This window comes from Ochlerotatus camptorhynchus, unplaced genomic scaffold (genome assembly GCF_037179485.1).
Source record: "Ochlerotatus camptorhynchus isolate MF236.1 unplaced genomic scaffold, CSIRO-AGI_Acam_v1.1 ptg001115l, whole genome shotgun sequence".
Classification (NCBI taxonomy): Eukaryota; Metazoa; Arthropoda; class Insecta; order Diptera; family Culicidae; genus Ochlerotatus; species Ochlerotatus camptorhynchus.
In genome coordinates this window covers 47,501-59,619 of record NW_027041509.1, presented here as the reverse complement: position 1 = coordinate 59,619, position 12,119 = coordinate 47,501, and the positions used below count along the sequence as shown (strand labels likewise).

Below are 12,119 nucleotides of genomic sequence, written 5' to 3'. Positions count from 1 at the left end.
AAATAATATTCGCCGAATGAACCAGTTCCCTGAAAGGAACGTTTTTCCGAAAACTATTTCTCTGAAAAAACTAGTTCCCCGAAAGATACAATTTACACTGTATAGTCTATTAAAATATGTTCCTATGGTTTGTTACAACTTATCTAGGGTAGGTGTTCCAGTAATAGTGGCGAACCTATAGTTGCGGTATGGGGGTTGTACCGGAATAATGAGGGAAACCCGATAAGGTTATTTTCCATCGGTAGCTCTTCTAAAATAAAGCAGATATTCAATTTTCAAACTTGATTTTATTTAAGATTTTGACTCCTTTGCACCTAGCTGTAGGGTTCCTATAATAGTATAATCCATAAGAAACCAATGCGTTCCACTCTTTATAACGTGCCAGTGCGGTGTTACTCCCAGCACTGATGAAACCCCCGTCTCCAAGCCTCAGGGTCGGCACACGCTCGTGATTATTCCGCGAATTAAGAAAACACTCAAAGTTCAATTAAGATAAACTCCCACTTTATTCGTTTTGACGACACTCACTTCACGGACGGTCTCCCACTTCCTTAGGTGCCTACTCCTACCTTGTGCTAGCACTACTCTTCTTTGTCTTCGGGGCCCCTTCACCTGCCACTGCCGTCGTCGTTCCTCTTCTTCCTCTGGTACCGCATCACCTTCTAGGGCCAGGGGTGGACGCGTCTACCTGTCCCGTGCGCCCCTCGAGTATGGTGACGGACTCGAGGTTTCAACGAACCACAAGGGTAAGTTGACTTGCCTGGATTGGTTGCGCACACTGTAGCTGAGGGATCAGATTCTGGAACTGCGATTCGGACACCTTATCGGCGATTGGCGTGGTCGTCTCCGGAAAATTCGTTGAGTTCACTGGCGTTACGGTAAAACCGCGAGGTCCTGGCTGTCCAATGGTATGTGGCAGCTTCCTCTACAACTTCTTCAACTTCAACTTCCAACTTAGCTCACTTTAGCACTTAGTTTTCACCTTCAAACTATTAACGCTATCAAACGCTATGTGACCGTAGTCTATAATGATCACCAGGCTTCTGACTGTGCCTCTTGGTGGACGATGACCCCGAACCGTGACCGTTGAAGCGTCGTACGTGCCACGAATTCTCCACGCAATGGCCCGATTACGCCACCCCTATGGACGTCCATTCATGACTACACACAGCGTGCTCTGGTGGTGGCTAGTGGCATTGTTCTACAGCTTATAGGGAAGTGTCTCCTACTGGCTGCGTTCGTGAGGATTCTGGGACGTTTTACCTTTTACGAACATTTAAACATTTTCTTAGAATTTAATAACTAAATATACGAAAACTACACGCGATTAATCTCACCAATCTTGGACGCAACGCTTACACTTGTTACACTCTCCCCCCGCTCGGGTAAAAATTATTAGGGTAGCTAATATTTTTTTTTAATTCCACACTCAACATTTCGACAACTTAACACATACCTCTGAACCTGAATATTCACAAACATCGTTGACAGTCACTTATTTTTTTACAAGAAAATTGACAATATTTTTACACGATATATCACTCCATCAGGCTCACAATTCCACTTGGGTAAGAAGAGCGTTTGATTTTAACACTGTTATGGGTCGGGGTCATAAGGTATCATCATTGGATTTTCCAACTCCACGCAATTTAGAGGTAAAACCTGCTACTGACCATCAACATCGTAAGATTCCGGTCTCCAGCGATCCCAATAATGTTATTTTTTGGACCAACCTTGATGAGATACAATTTAAAAATATTTAAAACAAAGGAATTACATTATTGAAATATACAATAAAAAAATAAAATAAATTCGCATGCTATATCTAAGACATGCAATAAAATATACAAATAAATTCCGGAATTTCTATTTACAAATACAAAATTACAAAGTCGCAACAGAGTACGGTTTCAAACGTTTCCTTTAATACTAAGCCACATTTCACAGTGTCGGAGTTCACTGTTGACCGGCCGATCTACTATACCTACTCGTGATAACGTTATTATTGATCTCTATGTGTGCGTATTAATCTGGAAGATCGAGCTGTCAGCCATGTTCTGACAAATGTGATGATTGTTAAAAAAATGGTAAGTCTGCAATGTGGTTTTAGCTGCGAAAATTCTGGAAAATTGGCACTAAGAGCGGTAGTATCATTTTAATGACGTTCGTCGACGAAAGTTTGGCCAAATGATCATTAAATTGGTGTATAACTCTTGAAGTGCTGAGTTTTCAGTGATTTCCCATCTAAAAGCTCATTGTAGTGCTATGCATGAGGAACGCATGCAATTTCAGGTAAGTACCTTTTGGGTTTCTATTGTGCACCGTTTATTGTTTGTGAAAAGATTATTGGTTTTATGTTCCTCCTATGGTGTTGTGGTTTATTTGAAGATATGGTTTCAAGATCATGGCTCACTGTTGCCTAACCTTTCACGCACGAATACTAGTTTACCCCACGCAAAGCATTCATCGACCACTTGCGAAGCAACATTAGATGATCTTGATTACAAGATTGCTTGCGAGTTGATAGAATGCATTTTTGTGCATGTGCAAACTTTTCAAGTTATGCTCTGTATTTTCGAACACTAATTCTGGAATTTTACACTAATTTAATAAAACACATTAAAAATTACCAACACAAATTGTTAAAAATATTCTACGATTTCCTAGGATTTTACTGAATGCGAGCGTCATATAACGACAAGCATTTCCGAAGCTGCACTTTTGGACAAATATTTGTTCCCTCCTCGAAATGGGATTATACCAATGGAATTGGACTAGTCCTCCAAATGAAGATATTAACGGATTGACTGCCATCAACCGATTGGGCCTCCCGCTTCTCAGGAACAAACTTTACCGAGAGATGTTTGTTACTCCTCCGCCTACGCTTTCAAATCTGCCGATGAAAATACTCCGAGGGACTTTCCATTCAGGTCGGAAACCTCCTATGAGCTTGTTCCTTTCTTGGCGACGATGATGCAGGGAACATAGACTGGACCGAGCTTCGCGTTATAGTCGTGACCAGCTGAAGACTGTCGGAATGACCGTTTGTATACACGTTGCCCTACGTCGAATGTTGGTGAGTACCTTTTGTGACGCAGGTCGTACTGTTTTTTAGTACTATCGTGAGTCTTCTTTAGATTCTCCCTGACCGTATCCCACACCTTCTTATTCACTCCCTTCATCCTCTCCATTCGAGCTTCCTCGGTAAGTTCCTCGTTTCTCTCTAGTCGGTGATCATATCCTCGGGTCATGATCTCATTTCCGAATACGATCCGATGTGGAGAGAATTTAGTTGACGAGTGAACTGTGTTATTAAGCACGTACTCCATCTCCGACACTTTAGTATCCCACAGGTGTTGATCTTGTCGGACGTATGATCGGATCATCGCGTTGATGGTCCTATTCAAGCGCTCCGCTGGGTTTGCCTGACTTCTGTGACGAGCATTCGCCCAATGCTGAATCTTGTACTTTTTTAGCAATTCCTGAAATTCTTTGGACAGGAACGTCGTTGCGTTGTCCAAGATCAGGTACTGTGGTACTGACAACTTTCGCAGCCACATGTCCTCCACGATTTTGCACAGACTACTAGACGAAATCTTCTTTACCGGGACAAGCAGACAATACTTAGAAAAGAGGTCAAGAATGACCAATAAGTGTGCATTTCCCTGCTTGCTCCGCGGTAGCGACTGAATGTAGTCCATACAGATGATTTGGAACGGTTTGGATGCAATTCGTTGCTGTCCCATTTCTGGTGCTGTTGAGACTGTCGATGGTTTGTTTTCCTTACACGATTCACAGTTTTTGACGTACTTCTTGAGATCGGCGCTCATTCTCGGCCAATAGTACCGTCTCTTGAGCTTCTCCAAGCATTTTTCAAAGCCAATGTGCAAGCTTTCGTCATGCTCTTGTCTCATCACTCGTGAACGTGAAGATTCCGGTACGCACTCCTTCCACTGAAAACTGTAATCGAGAACGTCTGACCTAGCAGAAACCAACTTATACAATTTTCCGCTGTCGACACGAAAATCGATGTACTTCTCCGGATCTTCTTCCACTGCTTGGTAGAGGTTTATGTACCACTCGTCCTCATTCTCTATTTCTAGAGCTTCGATGGATCGAGATAGAGTATCTGGTACTATGTTGTCCATCCCCTTCCTGTGTTTCACCTCCATGTCGTACTGCTGTAGGGTTATACTCCATCTACTCAGTCGCGACGACGATCTCCACTTAGCCTTCATGATAAAGGTCAACGCTGATGAATCCGTTATCAACGTGAAAGGTGTACCCTCAATGTAGCACCTGAATTTATCGATGCAACGTAAGGCAGCTAAGCCTTCCTTTTCTGCGGCATGATAATTCAGCTCCGCACCTTTCAGTTTCTCGGAATGGTATGCAATGACCTTTTCCTCTCCATTCTGGACTTGTGTTAGAACTCCAGCGATTGCTGTGTCACTTGCGTCTGTTTGGACGCTGAATGGCAAATTAAAATTTGGATTGGCCATCACAGGTGCTGAAATCAGTCTCTCTTTGATGGCTTTAAAAGCTTCTTCTGTTGCGTTGTTCCACTGCACTCTCTTCGGCTTGTTTTTAAGCAAGTCGGTGAGAGGTGCAGTGAGTTCACTAAATTTGTCGATGAACCTACGGTAGTAGTTAACCATACCGAGGAATCGTCTTAATGAACGCACCGAGTTAGGAGCCTCAAATCCCAGAATCGCTTGGACTCGATCCGGGTTAGGCCTAAGACCTTCTCGGGATAAAATGTAGCCTAAATATGGCAGTTCATGGCAACAGAAGTTTGACTTCTCAAGGTTGATGTACAAATTTGCTTCCTTGAGACGCCTCGCGAGTTCACGCAGTTTTATGATATGCTCCTCAAAAGTATGACTTGCCACTACAATATCATCCAGGTAAACAAAAATAAAAGGCTCTAGGGCACCATACCCTAGCACACGGTCCATGAGTTTGCTTAAGGTTGCCGGGCTGTTTACGCGTCCAAACGGTAGACGAGTGAACTGGTATAAGCCTTTTCCTGGAACTGAGAATGCCGTTAACTTACGGGATCCTTCTTACAGGGGCACCTGTAAAAACGCCTGGGATAAGTCAATGGTGGACAAGTATTTAAAAGGTCCTAAATGGCTTAAAATTCGGTTTTGATGGGGGAGAGGATACGCATCCCTTTTGGTGCGCTCGTTGAGCTTCCTCGCATCGAGGCATAGCCTGACCTCATCACTATCTCTTTTTTTCACTGGGACCACTGGTAAGGCCCAGTCAGAGTTAGACGGTTCGATGACGTTTTCCAGCAGCATTTTGTCCACGGAACGGTGTATCTTCTTTTGAATCTCCGGACTCCAAGGGTACGGGTTTTTCCGGACTGGTTCCGCTCCCTGGAACTCCTCCTTCAGCTCGATCCGATGCTTGATTAGATCCGTCCTACCGGAATTTCCTGGACCAGCCACTAGAAACAACTTTGTCACCTCCTCTAACTGCTGAAGTTGATCGTCACTCAACTGATCTTCTTCTTCTAGGTTGCTGTGGATGTCTTCTTCAAGGGATTCGACGGATTGGTTAAACGTTGGACGTATTCCGAATTTTCGCCAGAAATCGTAGCCAAGAATACATCTACGACTCAGCTTTGGAGCAATCAGCACCGGTAAGATTTTCGTTTCACTGTTGAAACTAATTGGAATGTCCGTCGATCCTATCACCTCTAACTCCTGACCTGCTGCTGTTCTCAGATTCATGTTCGTGGGTTTAACTTTAAGTTTTAGAGCACTTATCAATTTCTTTCCTCCTACACCTAAAATAGTCCTCGCTGCACCGCTATCCAACAATCCGATCACAGGAATCCCTAACATCTCCACCTTTGCAAATGGTCTCGAGTCGTTACTCAGAGTGACGATTGTAGCAATTTCTTCACTTTCTGAGTTTTCTTCAGCCACCTGCTCGTAACCAAGTTGGTTCAGGATTCCTGGAGGATTTAAAACGGATTCTTTGTGAGGACTTGTAGCATTGACTTGAAGACTGGCTCGCCTCACTGAGCAGCCTTCTGGTCGTTTTTTGTCTGACAGTACGGACAGTTGTTCGATGGGAATCCCGGAAATCCACATCGGCCACAAAAAACGTTTCTCTCTTTGGGACATTCCTCAAAGCTGTGCCCATTTCCATGACAGTTAAAGCACATTTGTAACCCTCGTCTAGGGTGACAATTAATAACCCACCCTTTTAACGTGTTTGCCATGAGCGTGTGCCTTGTCTGTTATGATTTGTTTTTGTTTTGGTCGCACGCTCGGCAACATACTCACCACTGATTTATTTGTAAATATTTTAATTTGTTATTTTCATCGTAGATTTTATTCGTGTAGGCATGTTTTTAGGATTAGAATATAGTGTAAAAATTATCGTTCAATATTGTCTCGCGTGTAGAATAAAGTTAGGTCCCATTTCTCCTCCCGCTGCAAAATAAGGCGAAAACATAAGCAGCACAACATTCGAGCGCGGTTGCAGGAGAACGATGGCGGAGGTTGTATTGTCGGTGATTGTCAAGTAGTACATGGAAAAAAGTCACGAGCCACGGTTGGAAGTCGACGCGGTTTTTGCCCGGTCCGTTTCAGTAAAAACGAGAGTTGGAGTGCCGTTTTCGTGGCGTGTGTCAGCTGGAGGGATAATTCCCAGCATCGTCGCGTGAAAGTGTCGTCGTTTCCTGGAAAAGTGCCGTGGTTCGTGAGCTTAAGTGAAGGGTGTCGGATCGCCGCCAAGGGAAGCTAAATTTCAAGGATTTTTCCGCTTCCCGGCTAAACCCCAAGGATCCCCGAACACCCAATGTCCTCACTGCGGTGGCTCAGCCAGTAGAGCCAGTCTCGCCACCGCAGTTAAGAGCCAAGGAGGGACGAAGCAGGTCGAACCGAAGGAGCGTTCGCCTGGGTAGTGCACTGCGGTGACTACCGGGACCATCTACGGCGAGTAGTTGGTCCGGTGATTCGTCACCATCGTCGCCGAGGGGGTTCCGATAAAGGAGCCTTGCTCATCCCCCCCGCTAAACGCCAAGGACCGCTGCTACGCAGCTAAAGTGAAGGAGAAAACGCTCGGCACAGACCGTGTCTGGAGCCAACGTAAAGCAGTACGATCTGCAACCGCCGCCGCTATCGTCGAAGGGCCCCACCGAGTGACACCGAGGATAACGAGGAGAAAAGGGAAAGGTTAGAGGATAATAGACGTCTTAAATTGTACTTTTCTTTCTCTTTTCTTAACAATCCATCCAAATCCGAACGTCTTTGGGGGAAGTACTCTGCTCGTAGCCGCCCCGCCGGGGTAAATCGGGCCAGCTATAGGCTGGCAAGTAAGCCGCAACTTACACATTCCTCTTTTAATAGGAATGTAGGCCTTAACGATCCGTTGCAGAGCACTAGTCCCACTCGATCCTGGAGCTGGGCTTCTCTGTCTCTGTATTTCTGGTTTAGGTTTCGGTTTTTCGTATCTTCTATATTCTTCCTTATTTTTCTGTTGGTCAGCTGGAGGACGTTGCTTCCAGGAACCTTGATGGTTATTTTTTTCGTTGAAACCCTGCCTGAAATTACCACTTTCATTTCTCCTATCCTGACGAAACCTATCCTGTCTACCCTGAAAATTCGGTCGCTGCGGATTCACTTCATCTATCTGAATCGGTCTTGTCGAGAATTTGTCCCTTCGCTGATACACCTGCCAGTTTATCGCATCAAATTTCTTACCAAACTCTTTCATTTTAGCGACATCGTTCACGTTGGCAGCAAGCATGGCGATACGACAATCTTCACGCGTGTTGCGGAACAGCACATCGAACTTGCGCTTATCATCCCAGGGACATGACATACCTCGGAAGATCCGGACCATGTCCAAGTAATAGTCCTGGAATTTTTCCTTGGTGCCCTGTTTCCGGTTGTACGCCTGTCTCTCGTAAACGTAGTCGATGTCGATCGGTAAGAACTCATTCTTCAATTCTCGTACTAACTCCTTCCAAGACCCTAATTCACAATTTCCATTCACCTCCATGAACCACGCTCTGGCTTTGTGAATGAACAGATGATGTGAACTCTGGTACAGTTCATCCTCAGAAAATCCTTCTGAACGAGCGTTAAACTCAACCTCTTTCAGGAACTCGTTCAGTCTCCGTCCGTTGTCCATACCATCGTACCGGATCGTCCACTTGTGCACCGGCAAACGGTTGCTGTTTGACTTCGACCTCTCCTGCTGAGACGATCCCGGTTGGCTGGTTTTAGCTGTGACCTGTTTCTTTTCCGCTGATTTTCTCGAACTATCCAAAGAGCTATTCCGTTCCTTCAACCAAGCAAGAAAATCCGGTTTCTGCTGGGAGGATTTCGATGGAATCTTCTCAACTTCCAATTGGGTGCTGTTGGTAGTTTTGGCATGCTTCTCCTGTATTTTTTCTTTCAATTGTTGCCCTTCAAGCGCCTGAACACGTTGAAGCAATTGGCTAACAACTATTAACAATCGCCGATTTTCTGCAGCCAATTTCTCTTGCCCATCCTTTCCTGTACCATCGGTGTTTTTGTCCCCGACTTCACCTTCTTTGTGACCTTCTACTTCGACTGATGAATTCCCTGTCTCTCCTTCATTCTCGGTTCCTTCCTCTAACTCGTTCCCATTTTCTGCGTAACCAACCTCAATCTCCTCGCGTTCATGCTCAGTTCTTTCTGACTCTTCCCTCATCATGCGGCTTAAGCTCTCATTCACTATAGCCAACTCAGCTGCTCTTACTTCTGGTAGGTGAGACGCCATTGAAAAGTAAACATTCAACAACCTCACACACTCACTTGCAACCACAGCTAAACTGTTCGCACACTCCTCATTGATATCACGGTGTTTTAGTCTTTCCATTCGGAACAGGATGTGAATCAATCTTGTTTTGAAACACTGATCCGGGGCTTTCTTTGACCTCCTGTTTTCCAAATAACTCTTCATCGCATTCAACTTATCATCGCATGTTTCTAACTCTTCTTCGATCTCTATGTACCTAAACTCAAATTGCACATCTGATTGTTCATCTTCCTTTTTCAGGCTGTTGCGTAACGCTCGCTCGAGGCTACTGCGCGGTGCAATCTGATCCATTCCACGGATCTTCAACTCATGCTCGAGTTCATCCACGGTCAGATGAGCAGTATTCATGCCGTGGTACTGCACAAGAAACAGTGACATCTCCATCTTTGCAGTGTAATCCAACGTAAAATTTAGGAAATCGAATATAAAAGAACAGACTTCGTTCACTCTCAGCGAACTGCTGTATAAAATTGAAAAAAAATGCCTAGTTTTAAATACGCTTTCGCTGAATGAAAGCAAATTGAATTAGAAAAAGTACCTAAAATGTGTTTAAGCTTCTCAAACAAAGCAATTCATTAAAAATCCTTTTGCGTTGTTCACTTTATGAATCCTTTTAATTGAAATAAAGTTTCTAGGTTTGCTCGGTGTTTTAACTACACTCTTCCGAAAGCACACAGATCAAGATAGTCTTCCGGAACTTCTCGCGAAAACTATACTACTTCTCCGATTCTGTTTTAATTTGTATCTCACCTATATTGGTAGCTATTCTTGCCACTTGGGACTTCCAAGACCTCTAAAATAATGATACCGATTACAAAATTTTGTTAAGTTTCTAAGTAGTTCGTGACGTCAATTCCGTGAGTGATTTCTGGACGTTTTCCCAGAGACTTCTGCAAGAAAAGTTGGAAAGATGTTAAGCGTTTCCCTAGCACGGAATGCCAAAGACAATTCTCGTTGGGCGCCAAAGTATAACGTGCCAGTGCGGTGTTACTCCCAGCACTGATGAGACCCCCGTCTCCAAGCCTCAGGGTCGGCACACGCTCGTGATTATTCCGCGAATTAAGAAAACACTCAAAGTTCACTTAAGATAAACTCCCACTTTATTCGTTTTGACGACACTCACTTCACGGACGGTCTCCCACTTCCTTAGGTGTCTACTCCTACCTTGTGCTAGCACTACTCTTCTTTGTCTTCGGGGCCCCTTCACCTGCCACTGCCGTCGTCGTTCCTCTTCTTCCTCTGGTACCGCATCACCTTCTAGGGCCAGGGGTGGACGCGTCTACCTGTCCCGTGCGCCCCTCGAGTATGGTGACGGACTCGAGGTTTCAACGAACGACAAGGGTAAGTTGACTTGCCTGGATTGGTTGCGCACACTGTAGCTGAGGGATCAGATTCTGGAACTGCGATTCGGACACCTTATCGGCGATTGGCGTGGTCGTCTCCGGAAAATTCGTTGAGTTCACTGGCGTTACGGTAAAACCGCGAGGTCCTGGCTGTCCAATGGTATGTGGCAGCTTCCTCTACAACTTCTTCAACTTCAACTTCCAACTTAGCTCACTTTAGCACTTAGTTTTCACCTTCAAACTATTAACGCTATCAAACGCTATGTGACCGTAGTCTATAATGATCACCAGGCTTCTGACTGTGCCTCTTGGTGGACGATGACCCCGAACCGTGACCGTTGAAGCGTCGTACGTGCCACGAATTCTCCACGCAATGGCCCGATTACGCCACCCCTATGGACGTCCATTCATGACTACACACAGCGTGCTCTGGTGGTGGCTAGTGGCATTGTTCTACAGCTTATAGGGAAGTGTCTCCTACTGGCTGCGTTCGTGAGGATTCTGGGACGTTTTACCTTTTACGAACATTTAAACATTTTCTTAGAATTTAATAACTAAATATACGAAAACTACACGCGATTAATCTCACCAATCTTGGACGCAACGCTTACACTTGTTACATCTTATAGGAATGTATACAATTTAATTACGATGTAATATTTTTCTAGTAAAATAAGGATTGAAAGCTATAGACTTACACATACAAATTGAATGTACATCGTTTGTTTATTTTTTATTAAATAAATTTTCTTAGTTCCTCCACTACTGGCTCATCCACCCTATATGAAATATCTCTGCTGAATACTAGGGGCGCGCAATAACCTTTAACTCCAACGCAGGCAACGGCTGTAATTACATCAATTCCATTATTTACTGCTTTAATTACATTAATTACATAATATGGAGCATTAACTACTTTTTAACTCCATTAATTACAGTTGAAATTTCGTAATTAAAGTACATTAATTACGTTTTCAATACTCTCGATTACATTAATTACGGATAGATAATTTTAATTATTTTAAGTACTTTTTATTGCATTTTAACTTCAACGCACCAGTTCTATGTATTGCGTGCCCCTCGACTGAATATTTATAAACAGCACAGATGAAGCAACCGGTGAACACTCGTGTTTATTTCAGTTACCGTGGGGACGTAATTTGTGATTAGCACCGGTCCCTTTCAAATTGTATCATTATTTATGTACGGTCCTTATATTTGAAATGACGTTTCACATTCATCTAGTGATGGCCGATTTTCTTACGAATAATTGATTAATCGATTAACGAACCGAAAAGTAAAATATTTGTAATCGGTTATATCGTGCCGATATAAGGATTAAAATCTCCAGAGGATCCTCACCGATCATTTCAAACATGTGCTGCACTCTCATTGGTGGAAAAATGGCAGCACAGCGAACAAAAAATAATGGATTTGTTGTTAATCGAGTAATTAAAAAATGGGACATCTCCGATTTAGGTGTGTTTGTTTTGATAAAAATGAGCGCAAAATTTCATCTCTACCGAGGGGGCAGCAAAACCACAAAATTACCTTGAATACGGAGGGTATTCATTGGATGAAAGTGACCGAAACTAAAATAGAAAGTTTTTCTTCCGACAGTTTCATCACAGACAAACAGACATAATACTCGCAAGTTGTTCATCGAACAGGCATTTAACGGTAAATTTAAAAGTATCGTAGTTGGTAGTACCGCCATCCGTGGTGCGCATAGTCAATTCCCTTGCGTTTGACGTTTACACACTACCGCCATCTGTTCAGCGTACTACCCACCACAGTATACTCAACAGATGGAGGTAATGTTTTAGCGACAATGTTTTACAGTGAGAAATATTCAATGTGTTATGTCTGTTTGTCTGTGGTTTCATCTTAGTATTTATCTTTGGATGAAGTTTGCGCTTATGACATTTGACGACGGCCTTCGTTAAAGGATTACATTCGTATTTG

General features: G+C 43.7%; 1 protein-coding gene across 3 annotated transcripts in view; it reads right to left on the bottom strand.

Moving 5' to 3' along the window:
• The window catches only part of LOC135716090 (remodeling and spacing factor 1), a 68,582-nt gene that overhangs the window by 14,657 nt on the left and 41,806 nt on the right, over positions 1–12,119 (bottom strand). The window lies entirely within an intron of this gene.